The sequence below is a fragment of the Myodes glareolus genome, chromosome X (assembly GCF_982192425.1).
Source record: "Myodes glareolus chromosome X, mMyoGla1.1, whole genome shotgun sequence".
NCBI lineage: Eukaryota > Metazoa > Chordata > Mammalia > Rodentia > Cricetidae > Myodes > Myodes glareolus.
In genome coordinates this window covers 46905626-46927770 of record NC_142053.1, presented here as the reverse complement: position 1 = coordinate 46927770, position 22145 = coordinate 46905626, and the positions used below count along the sequence as shown (strand labels likewise).

The window sequence follows — 22145 nt, the reverse complement described above, 5'->3', positions numbered from 1 at the left end:
TGTCAGGTATATAATTGGTGAAGATTTTTTTTCCCCATTCTGTCGGCTGCTGGTTTGCTTGAATGGTGGTGTTCTTTGTTCTGCAGAGCTTTCTAGCTACAGGAGATCCCATTATTGTTATTGTACCTGCACAGTCAGATCTTGTTCAAGTTCTTTCCTGTACCAATGAATTCAAACTTATTCCTTACTTTCTCTCCTGGGTATCCAGCCTTACACTGAGGTCCTTGATCCATTTGCAGTTAGTTTTGTGCAAGGGGACAGATATAGATCTTTTTTTATTCTTCTACACACAGCTATACAGTGTCTTTAGTACTATTTGTTGACAATGCTGCCTTTTCTCTAGTATGTATTTTGTATTGAAATGGAAACTTCAGACCAGAATGGAGAAGGGGAAGGAAGTCACAGGTAGCCTACGTTGATCCCAGCTAATTGTGGTAGCTCTAGTGTATCTGGTAGAGAACTGGTCTGCAGTTTGACTGAGAGTCACAAAGGCATGTAGATTGGTTAGGTGTGGGTGAAAGAGCAGGGGACCCTGGGTCCATACCACAAGGCTGAATTCAAGGGGTTATAAGTGAGCTAGGAGGGGTTTTTAAATAAAAGTTCTCCAGAATAATTTGATAAATCTCTTGAGAATTTTAATCATGAATGTGTGTTATGTTAATTCAAATTCCTTTCCCCTGTCTTTTGATATTCATGTGAGTTTTGTCCTATATTGTACTATGGTGGTGTGTTGTACTGATTTGGGTACATTGTTATACCTTTATGTTGCTAAGATAAGTACTTCTTGTTGTGGTATATAGTAATTCTCATGGGCTAATGTATTTTTTTGTCCATGTCTTGATGAAAATGTTGTGTGAAGAAACTTTTCATGGAGAGATGCAACACACCTGTCTATTCACCGCAGTTAGGGAATCCCAGACAGACCAAAGTATGGGTACCACTAAAGTCCAGTTTGGTGAACCAATGAATTTTACTGGGGTTACTTACAGGAGTATGGGCAAAGCATTGCTTACAGGAGCAGAAATGAGTCAAAGATAGCTACATCACCAAAGAAATCGCACTGCAGTATGCATGATGGTTCATGAAACTGGAACATTCTACAGCCTGAAGGCAGCTCAACAGGTTGAAGAATTTCCTTTCAGTTGGCTCAATGGTCTTAACCCATTCTAGGCACTTCAGCTGGTTTCTGCTTTTTCCAGGAAGCTAGTCTAGTATTAGAGTTTCCCTTGCAGCCGAGCTTGTCTGAGAGTCTTCTTGGCATCTCCATTCCTCCGAGAGTCTTCTGTGAAGCTTGACTCTACTTACTCTGGAAGGAAGAAGCCTGGTGAACTTGGTCAGTTCCAGGGATTTCTTGAAGCTATTTTGAATTGTTTACCTTCTTTTAAAAAGAACTCCCCTACAGGATGGAATGATTCACTCTCAGAGGAAACTGTTATACAACATGTTTTACACCATATTTATAAGGAATATTGATTTACAGTTTCCTTGTTATGACTGTCAGATTCTTATATCAAGGTAACATTGAACCTATAAAATGAATTGAAATGTGTTTCTATCCCTTGATTTTTGAAAAATTTGTGAAGAATTAGTATTTATTTTTCTTTGAATACATAATAGGATTCACTCACTACTGAAGATAACCAAGTTTGGAGTTTTCTTTGAAAATATTTAAAATCATAAATCTAAAATAATTTTTACATTTGAATTGTGTGTATATTTGCATAAACATGTATGCTATCTCAGTCACCTGGAAGTGAGAGGATATCTTGGTGTGTGTGTGTGTGTGTGTGTGTGTGTGTGTGTGTGTGTGTGTTTCCATATACATGTATGCCATGTTAAGCACCTGGAAGTGAGATGACAGCTTGATGTACATTGTGTGTGTGTCTGTGTGCGTGCACATGTGTGTCTATTTGCATTTGCCTGTATGCCATCTCAAGCACCTGAAAGAGAATAGCTTAGTGTGTGTGTGTGTGTGTGTGTGTGTGTGTGTGTGTGTGTGTGTTTGCACACACATGTATGCCATCTCAAGCACCTGGAAATGAAAGGACAGCTTGTTGTTGATTGCAGGTCATGTGAACTGTAACAGCAGGTTTTTTGTTGGTTCCCAGCCCCCTGAGTAGCTTAGACCAGAAATAATCACACAGAAACTGTATTAATTAAGTCACTGCTTGGCCCATTAATTCTAGCTTTTCATTGGCTAACTCCTACATCTTCATTTAACCCATCTCCATTAATCTGTCCATAACTATGAGGTTGTTGCCTACCTGCAACATTTCAGCATGTCTATCTCCAGTGGTGGTTTCATGGTGTCTTTCTAACCCCATCTTTCTCCTCCCATGCTATAGGCCAAGTCAGTTTCTTTATTTATTAACCAATAAAAGCAACACATAGACAGAATGCCCTCCTACACCATTTCCCCTTCTTTGTTTAAATAAAAAAGGAAGGTTTTAACTTTAACATAGTAAAATTACAAATAAAAACATTTATCAAGCAATAATTACATTTAAAATATTTATATCTACTTTATCTCTTATCATAACTAAGGAAAACTATATTATTACTGTCTACTTTTCAGCTCCATCAAAGACTCCAGAAGGATATATTACCTAAATAAACAGGAAGTATATTATAAGCAACTTCCAAAACTCTAGAATTGACAGAGACATCTCACTGCCTGGACAGTCACCCAAAGTTCTTTTGTACTATTGGAGCATCCATCTTCAGCCTACAAGTCCATAGTATCCAGCAGACTTTTCCATGAAGCAGGAAATTTCAAAGACAATTTTGCCTATATTGATAGTTTGCCACTCGCTTTCTTCTGTTTCCTGCAGAATGTTTCGCAAACTCTTTCATGAAGCAGGAACCCTGAAGGATCATCTCACCTTTAGGCAAATTCAGCAGTCATTTCTCTGTCAATCCTACATGTCCATTTCATCTAACAATTTTCTTTTTGGGGGTGTTTATAGCAACCGTCAAGGGGGGTCTTGTTCCATCAAATCACACCAATCTGGAAGCAATCCACAGGTTCTCATCTTCTGTGGAAACAAGAGAAGAACCTCTTATCCAAAGCAACATATCCTTAGACCCAAATTTGGAAATCATGATTCCTTTATAATACACATGCTGGTTTAGTTTAGCAGACCATACAGTGAAATGTCTCTTTGTACTTAGCTCATTCATAATCAAAAATTCAAAGAAAACACAATAATATACATAATCCAGACTCTCTGTGTATAGTCCATCTTTATGTGACTTATTGTTCTCTACTCCTTTTAATCTATGACTATCTTTACTCTGTTTCTTTAAAGGCTTTACCCTTTTTTTAGACCATTAACTTCCTTTTATGATTCTCTATACTCTTTTTCTTCTCTGTTCCAAGCCTACGTACATTTATCCAGACTTCCTGCCTGAAAGAGTTAGAATTCATGTGGGCCCAGAAAGCCAGCATTTTAAAATAACTTTTTTTTTTATTTTTTGCTACCGCTGAATCAGGAAAACCTCTCTTAAAGGAGCTGCAGCATTCTGCAAGAAAACAGCAAGAAGCTATGTTAAATTGTATTTTTGTGTCTAGAATTAAGCTCTCAGGTTTTTAAGTGGATTTAGTCTACCATGTTGGCACCAATTTGTAACAGCTGGCTTCTTCTTGGTTCCTGGCCACCCGGCTATCTTAGACCTGAAATAATCACACAGAAAATGTATTAATTAAATCACTGCTTGGCCCATTAGCTCTAGCTTCTTATTGGCTAACTCCTATATCTTCATTTAACCCATCTCCATCAATCTGTGCATAACCATGAGGTCATGACCTACCAGCAACATTTCAGCATGTCTATCTCCAGTGGCTGCTCCATGTTGTCTTTCTAACCCCACTTTCCTTCTCCCATGCTATAGGTCAAGCCAGTTTCTTTATTTATTAACCAATAAAGGCAACACATAGACAGAAGGACCTCCCACACGAGTGAACAAAAAGAAGACAGAGAAGTATTGAAATTTAATGACATCATAAACGAAGTGTACCTAACAGATGTACAAAATATTCCACCCAAACACTAAAGACTATTTATTCTTCTCCAAAACAGACCTCATTTTAGGACACAAGGCAAGTCTCAATAAATGTAGGAAAACCAAAATAATATTCTGTAACCTATCAGAACACAAGACAGGCCAATATGGATAATGGTGGAAAGTGAAGAAAATATGACTCTGTATTAATTTTCTGGGGATTCTATTAGAAATTACCATAAATTTAATATAAGGCTGGAATGGAGCTCACTGTGTTAGCAGACTACTCCTTTTCTCATACTTCAAAGTTACCTTCATACCTTAGCTAATGGTTTCTTCTATCCCAACTTCAAATGCAGCAATGATCAATCAATCAATTCTCATGTTACACCATTCTGAAACCTTTTCTACCTGACTCTCACACATTTAAAGATCCTTGAAATTGCATTATAGGCTAGAATAATCATCCCCATTTCATAAATTGTTGGTATTTCTCTTTAGTACTTGCTCTGTTGCTAAGCCAATGCTTCATAATACATTATTTTCAACTCTTCCTTACATTTCTTATATTATTTGTCTGGTACTGGCTTGGTTTACTATGATTATCCATTCCATCCTGAAGTTAGGTGTATAGAATTACTGCCAATTCCTCAAGATAAAGACGAAGTTGTTGGTTTGGACACTTAATACCTGAAGTTAGTGGAGAGTCTCACAAGTTGATGGCTCACTCCCACAAAACTCCCACCTCTTCAAATGTTGGTTACAAATGTAAGTAATCCCAACCCTCCCACACTTCTTCCTAGTCGGCTCCAAATTCCAGGGATCCCATAATCCTTTCGAGGTTTAATTCTTTGTTATTGGTTATACTGATGCTTACCACATTATTGGGAATTACACAAATGAACAATCACATGAAGACATATGTAAGGCAAGGTCTTGAGGATGAGAGTGATACAAAATCTCTAACACTCTGTGGAATCCAGGCACATCACCTTTTCAATACATTAATATGTTCAGTATCAAGCTCCATTGCACAGGCATAATTAGTTAAATCATTGGCCACACAATTTCATTCAGTCTATAGCCTTCCCAACTTCCATGAAAGGTTTCCTTTTAGCTCCAATTTTCTAATTATATTGCTAGGTATTTTGGCAACCACTCTGTATCCTACAAACTTTGCCTCTTTAATTAGCATAGCAAAGGCAGACCTATAATTCAGGGAAATCCTAGCCAAAATGCATTATTTATTATACCATACTCTCTATGTTAGCAACACTGGATTTCATTTTCTCTGATGGTCTTTAAAATAGCACCACATAAGAAACTGAATCACTTTCCAGATATGGAGTAGTCAGTCAAAGGAAAGACTTGTCTTCAATTATTCTTTGGTTTTCCTTAGATTGTATTGAGTCTTCAAAAATAGTTAGAGAAAAAATGAGAGAGGGGATAAAGAGGAGGGAAGGGAAGAAAATGAGGATAAAGAGGGGGAAAGAGGATGGAAAGTCCAGAGGAAGGGAAGAAATTCTCCATGTAGATGTATTGCAAAAAATCCACAAATGCCTGGGAAGAAAACTTATTTATTAAGGGGTGAAATAGGGAACACACACACTCACAAATATAGTGGAAAGTGACACCATTGCCTTTTTGTCCACCATGGAAAGATGGAGAAATCTATGGACCAGGTCAACAAATGGTGGTCACGAAGTCTTCCATGTTCAAGTGACAAAGAGCTCCCCCTCACTTCAGTTCTTATCAGGTCACATATCAGAGAAAACCAAACCCAAGGCAAGTCTTCCGTTGACTAAACAGATTGAGCTCCCACAACATAGTACAGAAAACATATACATGAGCTAATCATTTTAAGTTGGTCTGAGAGATCACAGAACCTTTGTGGAGAATGGATTCTGTCTAGAAGAATGAGTGTGAGGCAAATAAAGAAAAGTAAAAAGTTGGTTCTAGGCAGAGGTCTCATTTCAAACAGTAAAATAGACCAGCAAGCCTTTTTGATATCAACCATTTACTTTCTTGTTATCCCTTATTTCCAGTCTTTTTCCTGTGGCTTTGATTTTCTTCCCATGCAGTTGTATCCAAAAGGGAATGCTTTATTGTCTTTCAGAGAAATCCCTATCTTCAAGCCTTTTTGACCTCTGTCTTACTTCTTCCAGTTCAGGACATAGAAGTAAGAAAAATATTCCTGGGGTATTTGCATATAATTCTCCTATTCAGATATTCAATAACTTCTCATAGGAAGTTCAAATTTGCTATGTGTCAAATCCCTCTTTTAATAAGCCCTCCTTACTGAATTTCCTTCAGTTCCTGTTACTGTCTATCTTAAATTCTTTCTTCCAGGCAAGTAATATTGTTTCCTGTGTCAGTAAATATGATTTCTTCACTCCTGTTTCCAAATGGTTCCACATGCCAAGAGTCTCTTTTCTCTTCCTGTCAGAACACATCACTAATGTTAAATTAAACCCATGACATAAATAGAGCCCATGGTAATGAGCAAAATCAAGTATCCCCCTTCAGCCTAGGATAGGTCTAAATATCTCATGTGGGCAAAGCATTTACAAATTAGGAGCTCTGGGGCTATCTCTGATCCTGAAGTCCCTTGTGAGCTCAAGAAAATAAGAACTCATGCAGTATGGGACTCATGTGTCAAAGTCTAATTCTTAAGGCTGTCTCAAAAAAAATATTGGGTCATAAAGTTTGACTTAAGTGATCCCATTAGAGCCATTGTATTCTTTTATACATCATTCTGCTTTTTAATTTAATAGCTCAAAATCTAGTACTGACTATCATCTCCCTTTCTCCTTCCTTGAAGAAATCAAATTCTGGTGATTGCACATTACAGTATGGAACACTGAATCTAGTATATGTCATGGGAAGATGCCACAGAGATGCATGGGACCTCTGCTACTTAGTAGCTACATTATCTTAAGCAACACAATTTCCTTATCTTTAGACTAGAGACACTAAAAAATATCTATATTAGATACCATCTTGATTATTTGTTAATCCTCTATAGAACAATCTCGCTAAGTAATTAATTTGTACTAGGTCCTTTACTACTTTCAGTGATGGAAACAATGTACATCCTAGGACACTCTATTTATTTGGCAATTAAAAAGGTACATTCACAGTTGAGGATTTTGCTCAGAGATAGAGAACTTGTGTGGCTTTCACAAAGTCGTTGAATTAAACCTCAACACAAAAAGGTAAAATAAAATATGTGTTAAATAGCTTTTAAAACTAAAAGTATGTTTTATAAAGAACTCTTTTTGACCAACCAGTCTCTCCCAAATGTCTAAAAGGAAGGTAGTCTACCATGGTTTTGTAAGATTGGTTCATTACTTCTGAGTTCTATATTAATTTAATTCTCAGTGTTTTATTTATAATGAGGTAGTGTTTATAATGTGAAGGCATCCCAAAATGTGCTTTATATATGTTAGTTAACTTAATCTCTATAATCCTAATTATTAATAATAATGTCATTTATAGTTTGCAATTAAATAGTGCATATTATGAGCCAGACACTTTCATAAGTGCCTTATTTATATTAACTAAGTCATAGAACATCTCTAAGCAGTAGGTACAACCAGTACTATTTCCCCAAGTTTTATATCTATGGATTCAATGAAATATGTGCTGATGTTATTTGGATGAATAACTGCATCTGTAATGAATATGATTCTTTCTGTAAACTGTGAATATGGTTTTTTTAACCATTGGTTAATAAAGAAACTGCTTTGGCCTATGACAAGGAAGACTATAGGTAGGCAGGAAAACTAAACTAAATGCGGAGAGAAAGAAGGCAGTGTTAGGCAGATACCATGTAGCTACCCAAGAAGCAAGATGTAAGGTAATAAACCACAAGCCTCATTGCAAAATATTAAATAATAGAAATAGGTTAATTTAAGATGTAAGAGCTAGCTAGGAATACAAATGAGCTATTGGCCAAACAGTGTTGTAATTAATATGGTTTCTGTGTGATTATTTGGATCTGGACAGCCAGAAAACGAAAGTGCAATCTCCATCCACATATTGGCACCCAACGTTCAGAATCATGCATTCACATAAAGCCTAAGAAAGCTAAAAAGGGCTTCTAGATGCACAAAAACAGGAGTCAATTGAATTTTCTTTTTAGTCACACTTTTTTCAGATATACTGTTTGCTGGCCACAAACAGAGGCATGGCTTCTTTAAGAGATTGCTCTTTGGTTTATACTGGTGGCATGCATGACTGTAGTTCTTTCTACAGAGCACGTAAATGAGGTTTATAAGCAACGTATTAGAAATTGCTTAATTGCAACATGGACCTGCTACTTCCCTAGAGCTGAAGTGGTGAACATCTCTCACAGAGGTGGTGAACATACTGACATAATGTTGGAAGGGGTGGAGCAAACAGACAAAGCCACAGCATTAGTCCTAGCCATGGTTGGTTAGCATTTTTTTTAAAAAAAAAACCTCTCCTGGTGATAAAATGATTAAAGATACCCAATAAGACAGGTTCAAACAAAAAAGACTTCTGAATGAGTCACAGTGCTGGATATACATGGGCTTAGGAGAAAGAGAGAAGAAAGAAGAAGAAAGAGTAAAGACAGCCATAGATTAAAGGAATAAAGATAATACATATTAAAAAGTAATAAAGTAAAAAAATAAGCCACATAAATATGGAATATACACAGAGAGTATGGATTATCTATATTATTGTGTTTTCTTTGAATTTTGACTGTTAATAAGTTAACTGCTGAAAAACATTTGATTCTGGGTGTTGCTAAGCTAAACCAACATGTATACTTTAAAGATATCTTCACATCAAAATTTGAGTCTAAATATGTTGCTTTGGAAAAGAGGTTCTGTAGAAGGGAACGGCAGGCCTCTTCCCGCCGCCTGCCTCCCGGCTAGCTTTACCCAAAATAATTACACGGAAACTGTATTCATTTTAAACACTGCTTGGCCCATTAGTTATAACCTCTTATTGGCTAGCTCTTACATATTGATTCAACCCATTTCTATTAATGCGTATTGCCACTTGACTGTGGCTTACCGGGATGAGTCTAACCGGAGTCCATCTCAGAGAGGAGAGTCATGGCGACTGCCTCATTGCCTTCTTCCTCCCAGCATTCTGTTCTGTCTACTCCACCTATCTAAGCTGCTGTCCTATCAAAAGCCAAGGCAGTTTCTTTATGAACCAATGAAAGTAACACATAGATAGTTAACCCTCCTCCATCAAGGTTCTGCTTTTGTTTCCACAGTAGTTGAGAACCTTCGGATTCCTTTCAGGTTAATGTGGTTTGATGTAACAAGACCCCCCCCCAAAAGGCCTCTATAAACCCTAAAAATATTTTGCCCAACAAACAGCAGAAAGCAATTTGGAAAAAACAATGCCCAAATTCCCAAAATGATTGTTTATAAATGTTTGTTTTCATTTAAAGGGAGTTGATTATAAGTGGTTAATGGTCACAGTAAATCTCTTTCTAGAAAGGGGTGATATGTTACAGAAATGATACTTTACATTGGTATGGACTTTGGTTTATTGATACAAATTCAAGGTCAGTTTTGTTATATTTATGTTTCTACTCTTGTTTACAGTGTTATGTTTACACATGTCATTTAAAATGTAATGTATAATTTAAAATTACAGATTAATAGATAGTCATTTATAATAGTCAAACCTGTAGTCATGTTAGGTAGGTTTTCTAGATATACAGAGATATGTTTAAGTTAGATAATCTTCAACACTTCAAAGACCTACAGAATATGGCATTTAAAAGGTTTTAAGAAGATAGACTTTTCTCAACAGTGAGACGTGTCTGCTTCTGGAAGACCCAATTACTTCAGAGAAGTTGATGGACATTGAAGCACTTCATTATGGAATTCGCTTTCAATGTGACAAGGCTAGCCATTTGGGCAAGAAACTGTCCTTGCCTAGACTGTTTGACAGTATTCTGTATAAACTGGACATGCAGGACCCACAGAAAAATGATCATTGAACTCAACAAAATAAGTGAGACAGTCCTTCAGGGTTCTTTCTTTATGAAAGAGTCTGCCAGACATTCTGCTGAACACAGAAGAAAGTAACTGACAAACTGCCAATATAGGCAAATAGTCTTTCAAATTTCCTGCTTCATGCAAAAGTCTGCCAGATACTATGGGTCTGTAGGCTAAAGATAGATACCCGAATATTACAGATGAAATTTGGGTGACTGTCCAGGCAGTGAGATGTCTCTGTCAATTCTAGAGTTTTGGAAGTTGCTTACTATGTACTTCCTGTTTACTTAGGTAATATTATATTCTTCGGAGATTTTTGATGGAGTTGAAGACACAGTTATAGTTATGGTTTTTCTTAGTATTATAAAAGATAAACTAGATATGAAACTTTAGCCTCACAAAGAGATATAGATGATAGAATATTTTCTTTAATTTTTGCATAATGCAAATAGGCTAAATATTGTAACTGTAATTCTTGCTTGGTAACTGTTTTGTTATATGTAATTTTACTATGTTTAAGTTAAGAACCTTCCTTTCTTTAGACACAAAAGGTGAAATGATATGGGATTGCCCTATGCATGCTGTGAATATGTTTTATTACCATTGGTTAATAAAGAAGCTGCTTTGACATATGGCAGGGAAGAATAAATCTAAGACTAAAACTTAGGCAGGAAAGCTAAACTGAGTGAGGGGAGAAAGAAGGTAGAGACAAGCAGATGCCATGTAGCAGCCCCAAAAGCAAGATGTGTGGTAACAAATCACAAACCTTGTGGTAAAATATATATAATAGAAATTAGTTACTTTAAGATGTAAGAGCTAGCTAGGAGTATATCTGAGCCACTGGCCAAAGAGTATTGTAATTAATATAGTTTCTGTTTGATCATTCTGGGCCTGGGCAGATAGGAAACGAAAGTGCAGTCTCCATCTACAAATTTGCATTTGTACTGAGTATGAATATGTCCATTTTCTTGTTATTAGTCCATAAACAACAGAACATAGCAAGTAATAACATTTGTATTGTATTAAGTATTAATAACTATTGTAGAAACAACTTTTACATTTTTTTATTTTTGAAATTAGAACATCATTATATCATTTTTTAAAATTTCTTTTCTCCCTCCAGAAAATCATGTAAGAAGTTCCATGCAAGTGCTAATGTATATAGGAGCATGTGTGCAGGTTCTGTGCAAATACTCTACTATTTTAAATCAGGGACTTGCACATCTGTAGATTGGGATTTTTTGCAAGGCAGCCTGGAACAAGTCTCACTAAAGATACTGAGGGTAAGTACACTATTGTTGGTTCAGTTTACAGATGAGAAACCTGCAGCACTGAATGGTTAAGTAATTTGCTCCAGACCACACAGCTGATAAATTGTCTGACTCCAGTAAACATTTCTTAGCCATTAAACTATAATGCATTCTTTATTATTCCAATTCTAATTCTCTGAGAAAATAATCTAACTACTAATGTTCTTTTACTTATGGTGATTTGTCTTACATAAGGTGTCAATTTATTCATTTCCACCTTTCTATCTTTTTGAGTGATCAGCTGAGTGTCATAAGACAAATTGCTTCATACCTTTACCTCTGTATTTCCTCTCATAACAGAAATTATATAAAATTATATAAAATTATTAAATTTTATTTAATAAAATTATTAAAACTGTCACCCCAAGCCTATACCAACCCAAGCCACTACTTAGCAGGCTTTCAATAAAACCAAAGGTTAGTCTTCAAGTCTGCTTTATGTCAACCAACTAGAATTCCCCCAACAGGGTTGCTGCTCTGGGTGCCCACTCTTTCTAGACCAGATCCCTATAAGTTTGTTTTGGCATGGATTCTTTTTCTGTCTTCCCACAGCTCTCTAAGATTTGTTCATTTGTCCTCTTTTCATCTAGATCTTCAGTACTTTTTAGAAAAAAGTTTGCATTTACCCTCTGGATCTGCCAGTGTGTGGCTGCTCCACCAATCACTGAAAAGTCCAATCCTAGGTCAACATCTGAATAATCCAGAACATTTCTAGAACTTTCCTAGAACAGGTTATACAACAGTGTGAATCCTTTTCATTGTTGAGTTCACTGCAGGAGTCTTTTGTATCAGTAATGCACCCTGAATTCAATCATTGCAATGTTAATTTCCACCTCACAACCTTTCTGCATTATTAAGCACCAACCCAAGCCCTATAGACTGTAAGCACCTAGGGAGACAATTTAGATGGGAGACTCCACCAATCTTTGTTCCCAAATAAAAATCACCACTCATATACATTTACTTTAATGCCTGGTACAGTGATAAGTAGTTTATCTATAACCTCACTAAAGTGGTCCAATAATAATTTATTAAATTTGTTCTCTATCTGTGGCAATTGAGCTACAGGAAAGTAGAGTAACTCACCCAGGATCACACAACTAGAATGGCAGATATGAGATTAGATTTCAATCTGTGTGTTTGTAAATCCTCAAACATTTTATCACTGAACACTATTGCCTCTCAGATTACATCATATCCACTCCACTAAGTGTTCAAACATCTTGCTGTGCCTATTAATAGTTCAAGAACTATTGGCAGTGTTGCCTTCTTTTCTATTAACCTTAACCACACAGTGATTAAGTGGCTTTTTCTTCCCTTGGCTAAACCTAGCCTTCATATGTCCCTCTCTCTGGCACCATGTCACCTGTGTGCTGGAAGAAAGAGGAGAGGCAGTGGTAGAAGCTGTTGCCTTATCATGCTATTCATGAGAACCAACCTCCTAACTCAAAAAAAGGCACACATTCTTGCTGAGAAAACGAGGGAGTTTTCAACCCCATGACATTATTCTGAGTCAATTCACCCATACACTACATGGCAGGTGACCAAAGAAAAAGAATTCCCCAACCTCAAGACCTCATTTAATATAACTGCCCTAAACCCTTAAATTTTATTCCTGACTTTTCTATTCACTGACATTAGAAATATTTATTTGTTACAATTGTTTTATTTATGAAAATATCTACCTATCATCTACTTCAATCTCTTTATCTGTATGTGTGTGAATGTAGGCACATGTGTACCTCAGCATACCTGTGGAGGTCAAAGGACAACTTTTGGTTCTCTCCAGCCATCTCATAAACTCTTAGGATAATCAGGTCATCAGACTTGGGAGTAAGCACCTCTGTCTGCAGAGCCCTCTCATGGGTCTGCAGTTTACTTTTTTCTCTGTGCCTTGATTATCCAGCTGTAGACCTTGGAACTGTCAAACTGTTTCTCGGTCATGGCACTGCAGTCCCCTCTCAGGCTTACCACATTCAACTCCTGCTCCTCTCAGCACTAAGAAAAAAAGCATCCTTGCTTTTCCTGACTGATTAAAGAGTCTGCCCCTCAAAACTCTACTCTGAAAATAGTTGGCTATTATCAGCACTCTTCCAGCCCTCTGGGTAGGAGAGTGGCAAGCAGAAAGAGGCTTTGAGAAAGATGCACAGCTAATATACCATGATTCTATAAATTCTCCTTCCTCGTTCACTTTTTACTCAGTGTCCAGAGGTTATTAGTTCCAGGAACCCCCTTGGATATCACAATCAATGAATCTTCGAAGCCTTCATTAAAATGCTATAATATTTGCTAATATATATACTTCTGTGTTTTATAGTGCCTCAAGATTACTTATAACAGCAAATATAACATAAATATTATATAAATAGCTGCAACACTATATCATTTCAGGAAAAATGGCAAAAAAGCATTTATGTCTGCTCAATGAGGACACAGTCATCATAAACCTGATTAAATTGCATGTACATCCAGTATGAGTTGAACAATGATTAAGTTTGACAGATGAAAATCTGTAAAATACTGGGGAAACTCGGTGTGCCTACACATCCCCGGGTTTAGATATACTCCACATAGTGTTCAGCACCCTAAAAGGCCAGGTTTGGCTGGCTTGAAATGTTCACAAGTTGTTTTATATTATTTTTAGTCTGAGATTGGTTTATTCCATGGACCTAGAACCCATTTGTTCTGGTTTGAAAAGAAAATGTCCGCAAACAGGCTCATAACAGGTGCGTGTGTGGTGTGTGTGGAGTGTGTGTGTGCATATTTAATTCTGAGGATTGAATCCAGGACCTTACCCATGGTATGGATGCACTCTACTATCTGAGTTATACCCTTCAGGATTCTGTTCTACATCAGTGGTTCTCAACCTTCCTAATAACGCTGTGACCCTTTAATACAGTTCCTCATGTTGTGGTGAACACCAAACAAAATTATTTTCATTGCTACTCCATAATTCTAATTTTGCTACTGTTATGAATCATAATGTAAAATTTGACATACAGTTTATCTGATATGTGACCTTCAAAGGGGTTACTACCCACAGGTTGAGAACTGCTGCTCTAAATACTTGTGGGTTTTTTGTTTATTTATTTGCTTTTGTTTGTGTTTGTTTTTGCAGTGCTGTGGTGTTTATGTGGGCAGTGGGAGTGAGCTGTAAGTTCTTTAGAAGGTGAGACCTACCTGGCAGAAGCAGGTCAATAAATGCAAGTCTTTGAAGATTTATGGATTGATTTCTGGTTATAGCATTGTTTTCGGCCTCCTATCTGCTGTGATGTAAATATCTTCCTCCACATTTTTGTGTGGCCATTAACTAAGCTATTCTTCTACATCTTAGCCATTAGCACAGACTGAAACCTTCTAAAACTTTAAGCAGAAGGAAGGATATCTTCCCCTGTTTCTGTTAGCTATTATGGTCACAGCAGTGCAAAAATAACAAACCAGTAATATATTAACAGCCAACTATATATTAAACCCTAGTCTCCTTCATTATTTACAAACTTTCTGTACCCACCTATCCATCCTACAAAATAAACATGAGGCAGATACTTCAGGATATAGATAGCTATACCATATTCTCTAAACTATAAATTGCAACATGTATACTCATTCTAAAATGTGATATTGGCAACAGCAATGAAACATTTGGATTTATGACTGCCCTGTAAGTCTTTGCAACAGCATCATCATGCTTACATAGTTTGATGAAAGAATGCCTTATATGCCTGTATACTCAAAAAGATGTATGATAGCCTGAGTTATTCTATAACACCCTACCATATACTGCCTTTATTTATACCCTGGGTACAATCTTCACCTTCATTTCTTCATATTTGTTCTACTTGTTCACACTACAAAATGAGAGCTTCAATATTTCCTTTGTATTTCAAGTATGTATGTTTCCAGACATTTGTTAAGTACCTGAAAACATGTAGAAGGAAATCCTACATAAACTGTAATTTCACCTGTACAAGACTGAATTTGATGCCTCCTAAATATCTCTACTAAGTGCCTGACCTGCACTGGGAATGTAACTTTTGCATTTGGGAGGGGAGACAGAAAAACTAGCATTAATTTCTGTTTCCATATTTTTAACTTCAAAAATGGAAAGTTCAATCTTACCTCAGAAAAAACGTCAATGTACAATTCTTTCTTCCTTTATTAAGTCAAGAATCTTTTATGAATTCACTTACAGGAAAAGTGCTGTATTCTGCTTATCCTTGATGTATCTAAATTGTCAACTAAACTGTTCTTGTACTTTAAGGCTATTGTTATATAAAGGTTATGTTGAATAGGGGTTATTTATATAAACTGCTGCAATACTGAGAGTTGGTCTGATGACAGAGATGACTCCTTGGTGACTAATGGATAAGTAGTGTATCCAGCATTAGCAAACTTGACAATGAGATGGTTCACATCCCAGGTAGAACAACAAGAAATGCTGCAATGTTTCATAAGCCTACTCAGAAGAGTGCATGCATTAAAATTTCCAGAACTTTCCAATTAATACTTTTAGACAGAGCATGATTATAGTTGACAAATGTCAAAAAGCAAAACTCTAGCTAGAAGGGTGAAAGTATATTTCCTTTTGTGGTAAGCCTTTTCTCTGTCCTTGAGAATAAATGTTCTGTCCTTCTCCAGACCTTATTCTAAACAATACTTCTTTAAATATGTGTCCATGACTTTTTCATTCATAGTAGCATGATCTTACCAATTGGATTCATCATAGCACTTGTTGAGATTATATTTTTGCCTAGTTTTTTTTGGTTTCTACTTCTATAACTAGAAAAACAAATCCCATGAAACTTGGTCTATGCTATTTTATTCACTACTGTATGTGAAATATCTAGCTTGGTCTACTGTTGAGGAATATTATTTTAAAATGTGTTACATTTGCTTATGCTGTGGAATATTTCTCTAACGATGCAAAAATGTGTTGCATTCTTTTATGTCTCATTTGTTTAACTCTGGGAAACTGTGTTACTTTGCCTGTCTAAAACCCCTGCTTCTTCTAATAAAAAGCTGAATGACCAATATCTAGGCAAGAGAGAGAAATAGCTGGGACTGAAATGCAGAGAGAATAAATAGAAGGAAAGAAAGAAGGAGGATCAAGAAACGGAGAAAGAGAGGAGGATGCCAGGGGCCAGCCACACAGCTGCACAGCCAACCACAGATTAAAAGGGGAAGCAAGATAGAGAATAAAGTGAGGTAAAATGTCCAGAAGCAAAAACATAGTTAAAGAGAAATGGGATAATTTAAATTAGGAAATCCGACTAGAAACAAGCTAAGCTAAGGCCAGTCATTCGTAAGTAAGAATAAGTCTCCATGTATGTATTTAAAAGCTGGGTGGTGGGCATACTAAAAGTAAAGAATAAATAAAAATCAACTACAGTCTACACCAAGTACGGAGGCTTTGTGTTTGAGTTGTGTATGAATGGGTAGCTTTAAGTGACCACCAGCCAAGCATTTCAAAGACAGTAAGCTAAATGCAAGAAAACCCTGGGAAGAGGAGGGTCCTGGAGAATATCTGGATTTGTTCCTTTCCAGCAAGTTTGTAACTATGAGTTTAACAGATAAATAAATGATGGTTTCTTCATAAGCGTGACACAGACTATACTCTTTGTAGAGTATTTATGGATAATTGGGGCACAGTTGAAGACTATTTAACTCCATCTTCTCCTCTCTTTCCGTTCCCTCCTTCTCTTTATCCCTTTGTCTCTCCCTCTCTCCCCCTCTCCCATCTCTTCAACTCCTTCTTTAGGAGTTAAGAAAGGAAGTGAGGGGAGCAAATTGAAGGAGCAAAAGGTTATGAAACAACATGCGAAAATGGGTAAAGAAGTAGAAAAAAGGCAAGAAATAATTGATAATCCATAAGATGGGAAGACCTTTGTCTATTAAATAAAATTAAAATATAGCTGCATCACTGCAGGATTGTCTTTTCCTTTATTAAAAAGAGATGGGGAACACTAGCCTAGAAGGCTATTATTGACTAACAGTTCTATTTAGGTTATATTCTTTCCAGTTCCCAGTTTTCTGGAAAAAAAAAACAAAAGCCTTAGGGGAAAATGCCTCTGTTTTATGCATAGTTTTATTTGTATGCACACAGGGGTTCATGCTGTATGAGAGTACAGGTACCCTTCTATGCATGTGTGGAAGCTGGAGGTTAACTGGGTGTCTCTTCCTAGATTGCTTTCCACTTTATTTTTAAGACAGGGTCTCTCACTGAACTGGAGCTTGCCATTCCAACTACACTGACTGCTCAACAATTCTCCTGGATGTTTGTCTCCACACCCTCCCCACTCAGCCAGTGCTGAGGTTACTGACATGTTCCACCACACCTGGCTTTTACTTAGGTGCTAGAGAACACTTTACCCACTTGGCCATCTGCCTAGCCCATTTATGTAGTTTTAACACACACACGCGGGCACATACTGCACTGTTCAGTTCTGTCAACTTTGGCATTTCCAAGCCATGTCATTGTTATCTGTGTGTCTATGGGTTGTGTGCCTACTGACTCTTGCAGAACAAGAGCCCAGGAGTCCAGGGAATGTGTCTTTTCCTCTGCAACCAAGTGCTTAATGTTTGTTGGAAAAATGTAGTGAAATATGAATGAAGGGGGAAGCTGTCTTCTGATGGTGACAACCCAGGCAGCTCACCAGCCTGCTCAGTTTGTTTAGATAGATATGATTCAGAGAGCAGCATAACAGTGCCTCTTGGAAGACAAAGACCTAACTGAATAGATCCTCTAGAAATCCAAGGTATAGAGTACAGCAGAAAAAGTAATTTTAGGAGATTGTTAAGCAAGTTTGGCAGATTAGAGACTTGGACAAACTCTGGGGTATGTGTCCAAACCAAACTTACAAAAGACTGGCTGATTCCCAGGACCTTGACTAGGAGAACATGCTAAAAGCAGGCATGTTAAGTTGGACATTACACTATTTATAGTTACAAGATAGAGAAAAATGAAGACTAGCAAAAAGGAGCATAATTAAGAGTTGGCTAGCAACATCTTGGATACAGTGTCATTAACAGTAAAGCTTGCTTCTATAAACCAATGGATTCAAGGTTTTAAAGAATAATGTTTTCAAGAAGAAAATGAATGTGCAGAAGGATCCATTGTATGGCTTAGCATTTTATAAAATGAAAAAGAAATTTGTTTTTAAAGGGAAATGTGCCAGAGACACACAAAACATGTAATGTTGCAGGATCTTAATTTTAAATATGGGAAAAAATACTAGTAGTATTACCATTGTTACAAGTCTACAGGGAGTTCTTAGAAATACAATTTACTTGGGGAATGCGATTTTTATATGTGAGGGTTAACCACTTCTTTCACCCTCACTACTCTTGCTTATGGTAAATTGATCATCTTAATTAATAAAAGCTAGTGTAAAGTTCTCAAAAGTACAGAATTTCCATTTTCCTATTGTGGTCACAATAGTGAAAAGTTATTCTGATAGTGAAACAGGAGTTACAGTATAAGTATAAGGGTATATTCCTCCTTTCACTGTAGGAACTCAGTAAGATACTTCACCTCTCTGGGTCTCAAATATTATATCAGTCAATTAACATTTAATGTGTGTTCCAAATAGGAAATTTTATTCTTATGTGTATAATGGTTATAACCAAGACACAATATTATTTGGGGATCTTACAAATTGTGTGTGTGTGTGTGTGTGTGTGTGTGTGTGTGTGTTTCTAACCCCTTTTTCTAAGGCATCCATATGAATAATAGGAAACCTGACAATGTTCTTCAAATATATGATTTAATTCTCTCTTTCAGCTCAGTAAGCATAGCCAATGTTGTTCATCTCCTTATACAAAATGGAAGTTGCCAGTGTAGACTTCAAAGACCACTGAATTTTCTGGAAAACTTTAATATGGGCCTCCTCTTCATTCTCATGCATTGACTCCTACCACCATTTTGTCAGCTCACCAGGTCCCAAGACTCTACTTAGTCCAAGAGTGCCAACAAACTCGCCAACCTCTTACTTACTGCTCATGTCAACTATAAGTTTCAATGACAGCTGAACTCTTGGGTGAAGGAGCCAATTAAGCCTAGACTACTTTTGAGGCTCAGGGATAACCTTGGCATTTGAAACATATATGGGAAAGGGTTTTCTCACTATTGCTTCAATCTCTAGAACAGAGAAATCAGAAGCCAGGACTCCTGTGACCCACACCCTCTTGCCAGTGTCCTTCATGTAAAAAAAAATACCGTGAGGTTTCCTGTGTTTCTATAATCTACAAGGAGAGGTACTTGGCATGAAGATATCATGGCACACTCCTCATGCCCACAAGACAGCATGTTCAATCAGGACAAAAGCCCAAAGCCCCACTTCTTTCACTCTCAACTCACTACCATCTCCACCTTTTTCTAACTTTACAAAAACTCATGCAGTGGGCTAGGCAGTGGTGGTGCATGCCTTCAATCACAGAAGTAGATCTCTGTAGGTTCAAGGCCAGCCTGGTCTACAAGCAAGTTTCAGGACAGGTTTCAAAGCCACAGAAAAACCCTGTCACAAAAAACAGGGAAAAGAGGAAGAAAGAAAGAAAGAAAGAAAGAAAGAAAGAAAGAAAGAAAGAAAGAAAGAAAGAAAGAAAGAAAATTTCAGGCTCCATTTAACACCACAAAGAACCTTTGAAGTCCTTACAGAAGGCATTGTATGCTTGTATTCTCTTAGTCTAGTATTATAGGGTCTGGAAGAAAATTGATGGTGAGGACAAGAAAAGCCCTGCCGGGTAAGGTGATAGTCCTGCTGTTTTACCATCTCCTGTGTTACAGTGGTGGGTATTGAGCCCTGTGCTGGGAGGGGGATCAGCAGGGATGTTAAAAAGGGACCATTATGTTTGTCAAGGAGAAGGAAAGAAATTCTAACAGGTCTCCTATAACCATACAAATTGATCCTTCCAGACCCACAGAACCCAGAATCCAAGGCAGTGATAGCTGCCGGGGCTCCCTGTGCAGCCCCGGAAAAACACACTAAGTGTGCAGCTGCTTATAATCCATCAATGAGCTGATCATTAACATCACTCATGAGAAATTTGGGGACTGATATGTGATTTAATTCTGTGCATATGATGCCTTTTGACAGCCTCATGGGTCCTAAGAGACACCAGCTGGGATGGCAATAGGGATAGAGGCAAAGAAACACTAACGAGTTTCCCTGGCATGTTAGAAACCCAAGCACAGAAGAAGTTAGAGTGAAACAAGAAGTCCAAGGTGAATAAGGAGCAAGTAGAAATAAAAACAAGTGCCGAACTTTTATGAGGACCACTCATGAGGGCCTTAGATTCCTTACATATTATACTTAGCTTACTGTATTCCCACCACCTCTCCCCACTGGTACTCACTGAACCTTTGTTCTTCTCTGTCCCCATTCTCTCCCTATATTCATTGTTGTGGCATGTAGGCCACACATCTACAAATGCAAGGCTTTGTCACATCCCTTCTTGCTTAAAAACTGCCATATACCTTCCAGTGTCTGCCAAAGATGCTGCTTTGCTAGTTAGTCTCTTTAGTTGCCAGACCTCTTGCTGCTGTGCCAGTCTAAGTAGTCACATCAGCCAGTTATCTGAGATGATCAGGGAAGACACAAAGATCCCCTTTGATAAGGATTCTCCTCTGAGTTCAAGTACTACTTCAGAACTGCAGACTCTCTTTGGCATCCTCCTACCTGTCTTTTTAGCACCATCCTTTTTACATTAATTGTCCTCTATCCAGCATCCTGCTCAAAATTTTTCTGTAACATCTGATTACATTGATCCTGAAGTTGCTTTTCCTTTTACTACACAGAGGACTCTTTCAGAGCTGTTAAATGTGCTTGGTGGCTTTATGTGCCACTATTCCTTTGTATCTTTGAATTAGAATAGGAGTTAACCCAAAGGAATCACCCTCAAAAGATAGAATACCAAGCATATTATAAGCAAAGAAAATGTGGAGACAAGAGATCTGTCTATTCTGCTTCTGAAAAGGCAATTGTGGGGATGAGGCTCATACTGTTGGGTCACTAGGGGCATTTGCCAAAGAAGAAAGGTTGTTCTGTTATTTTTTAAAAAAAAATTGGTTAGGGTATAGGAGCACCAGAGTCACTGAAAGTGATTTTAACTTTCTGTCCCATTGTTCAAATTCTCAAGAGCTCTTACCTTTAGAAGATCCATACAGTGACTTTCTCGGGTCATGGTATTTGTTCAGATGAATAAAGTCTCCGAAGCTGTATTAGCTAGAATGCCAATAACAAAAAAGATACTCTTTTGAACCCTGGGATACTCCCAAGAATCATGCATGACACATGACTGCTTCCAAACTACTACAGTCTGAATGGCTCACAGAATTTCTTTGTTGGAACTTGTTACCAACTCCAGTGGTAATTGAATAGGTAGGGAACTTGGGAAAGTGATTCTGTCATTTGCCCTCACAAACGGATTAGTGCCTTGTAAAAGGTCTAGAAAAACTTATACTCAGTGTTCACTGTACACTTTAATGAGTTCTATGGATAACTTAAATGCATGATAAAATTTGAGGAACACTGTGGTATTGTGGCTTGTAAGTTTTTGTCTCTGCCAAAATTGATGCTGAAGTCAAATCTTTGATTCAACAGCTTTGGTAGAGGTGGCCTTTAGAAGGAGACTGAAGGCAGACTCTATGAGGGCTCAGTTAAAGAAGGATGCTTGGACATCATCAATAGACATTGTATTCATGTATGAATATAGTACAATGAATGACACCTGTGTCTAGGCCTTTACAGGCTCCCAGATCTCTGTGAGGTCCCATGAGTCCCTTTCATTTGATTCCATGGACTGTGTCCTCTTAGTTTCTCTGATCCCTCTAGGTCCTCCTACCCCG

General features: G+C 37.4%; 1 long non-coding RNA gene across 1 annotated transcript; it reads right to left on the bottom strand.

The window, feature by feature from the left end:
- Positions 1-2150: 2150 nt before the first annotated feature.
- On the bottom strand, positions 2151-21524 carry LOC146889210 (uncharacterized). The gene is made up of 2 exons (XR_015000439.2): positions 21446-21524; positions 2151-3035 (listed from the first exon to the last, which is right to left on the bottom strand). It is a non-coding gene; the product is annotated as an uncharacterized LOC146889210 (long non-coding RNA).
- Positions 21525-22145: the final 621 nt, after the last annotated feature.